Source organism: Penaeus chinensis, chromosome 39 (genome assembly GCF_019202785.1).
Source record: "Penaeus chinensis breed Huanghai No. 1 chromosome 39, ASM1920278v2, whole genome shotgun sequence".
Classification (NCBI taxonomy): Eukaryota; Metazoa; Arthropoda; class Malacostraca; order Decapoda; family Penaeidae; genus Penaeus; species Penaeus chinensis.
The window spans coordinates 18,097,497-18,099,996 of record NC_061857.1 but is presented as its reverse complement, the minus strand read 5'-3'; the positions used below and the strand labels follow the sequence as shown (position 1 = coordinate 18,099,996).

Below are 2,500 nucleotides of genomic sequence, written 5' to 3'. Positions count from 1 at the left end.
AAAAATTACATTTTCCCGCCAATTCAAGGAAAGGTGAAATCAGGTAAGGCAGAGCCATCTATAAGTAGACATTTCACAAAAAATATAAAAAATGGGCACAGCATTTTCCCCGGCAGCAATGGGTTGATACATAATATATATATATATATATATATATATATATATATATATATATATATATATATATATATATATAAATGTATATATATAAATATATATATATATATATATCTACAATATTGAAGAGAGAAAAAAAAAAAAAAAATATTCTACTAGATATATCCTAAGTTGAAATGTTGCCTTACCAAGCAATAAAATACCAAAGAAGTCGGTTAATCTTTATGGTATGGACACACTAATGTAAGGCAAATTGAAGATGTAGAGGACTAAAAGTTGCAATCATTCTCACAAGAATTAATCTGCAGACACGAATGGTAACACCACAAATAAAGAAAATTATAACAGAAAGCAGTCCACTCTGTGCTCCGAAGTTTAAGCTATATCTTGTCATACATACCAAGGTGAAGACAATGTTTCACCTAGATTGAATAAATCTCTGGGGACCACATCCATACTTTAAACAATTACTAAGAAGTCTACACATTCCACCTAACAAAATGTGTGGAAGGGGTTTGCTGGCCCGTTCATTGAGCATTAACAGGTGCCGAGGTAGTGGCAATTGCATAATTTATTTCATTATTCAAAATAGTCTATAGTGAAGCTCTTGGGTATGGAAGTTTTTTGGTTCATAGGGCAATCTTTGTGGATTCTCAGAATGGTTAATTGTAAAAAACAAATAAATGTGCTAAACATCAAAGGTCATATAGCCTAATTATAAACTAATGTGACAAAAAGGGTAAATATGAGTTAACAATTAAGATAAGGAGACAAAAGAAGAAGAAAAAAAAAGGAAAGGGGGAGAAGAAAAGACTATGCAAAATTAGTTAAGGCGAGAGCCAAGGTCCAAAGTAGGGGTAGATCCCCTATTATTGGGCCTCAGTCTCCATCTCCTAAGCCCAATGACCCTACTGTATGCTAATTAGCACCAATTAGTGGTGGGCATAATTGATTACATCGATTACAGCATGAAATTTCTCAGTAATTGATTACCAAAGGCTTACTCCCAGACTCAGGGTTGAACCAAGGACTGTCTCAATATACTTTAATCTAACACAACTCACTATGACATTTTTGTTTACTCTAAGTTATGATTCTTTTCTATTTATAAAAAAAATTTAAGCACATATTTACTCACCTTGCTCCATCATGCCAATTATCACCTGGATGTTTGGGTGATGGTGGGGAAATATGGAGGGAAAGGGCAACAGTAACTGTTTCAACACAAAAACAAACACACACACACACTAAAACCATAAATGTGTACATTATAATCTATAATCTATCTATTGAACAATCTATTTCCAGGGGAAAGCAATAAAACTCACAAAAGTAATCAAAGTAATTGATTCCCAAAAAGTTCAGATCTGCCCATCACTAGCACCAATATTGTAGATACACTTAGTTTCCACTGACAATGCTAATTTTTCACTATATCTTCACCTAACTGATAGCAACAATTTTGTTATCACTGGATTCCTCTCACCCTCTAATACAAATATATGTGAGAATTATGCCACAGAACCTCCCCAATTCCCACATCATGGATAGCAGGGGAGGGCATGAAAGGCACCAGAGAAATTGCAGAGTAAACTAACAATATAATATAATGAAGATAATACCTCACTATACTGCTGAATGCAACAGGCTGCAACCTCTGCAACCCCCCAACCTCTCCAATAGGCACTCCCACATATCAGTTTTATGCTCTACTCTGCCATGAATATGTGGAGGATTCTTTGTCTTCCATTGTGGTAGTTTGGGGCCGGTAACCCCATAGGAGGGGGGGTCACAGGGGGTACAGCTCCCTCTCATAATACTCATATTTTACCCTGTAATTTCCCTGGTACCTTTCATGCTCTCCCGTTTTATTGAGACCAAGATTGGCACTAATAGGGGGTATTTCTACTGCATAATTTCAATATATTTGGATAGTAAAGAGTGAGAGGAATCCATCGATACCAAATTGTCACAATAGGTTATGTGAAGGTATTCTGAAAAATAACTATCATAATCCATATATATCAAATACATCCATCAGTATCCATTCTTGTAGTGTCAGTGATGCACGGCCTTTGTATTGAATTTTAGGGCTATTTATACAATTGGTAATTTTTCTGTATACCTTCACATAACTGATCATAACAATTTTGGTATCGATGATTTCCTCTCACCCTCTACTATCCAAATAAATCAAACTTATGCAGCAGAAACCCCCCCCAATACCCAAAATCTTGGCCCAATAGTATGGGAGGGAATGAATAGTAACACAGAAATTACAGGCTAAATTACAAATGATGTACAGAAAACTGGTCTGGATAAAAAAGAATCCACTATGCATATACAACACAATAGTGTTGGACAGACTCAGCATCTGGTGCTC

At 35.4% G+C, this 2,500-nt stretch overlaps 1 protein-coding gene across 4 annotated transcripts in view; it reads right to left on the bottom strand.

Annotated features, from left to right (window-relative positions):
• Window positions 1-2,500, bottom strand: part of LOC125046615 (glycerol-3-phosphate acyltransferase 4-like) — a 24,237-nt gene that overhangs the window by 20,739 nt on the left and 998 nt on the right. The window contains exon 1 of one of the 4 annotated variants that reach the window (XM_047644435.1): window positions 1,256-2,500. This exon is cut by the window's right edge and continues 67 nt beyond it. The exons of the other annotated variants lie outside the window; for them this stretch is intronic. The gene's annotated coding sequence lies outside the window, so the exon portion shown is untranslated. The remainder of the gene's footprint in view (window positions 1-1,255) is intronic. 4 annotated transcript variants of the gene reach the window in all.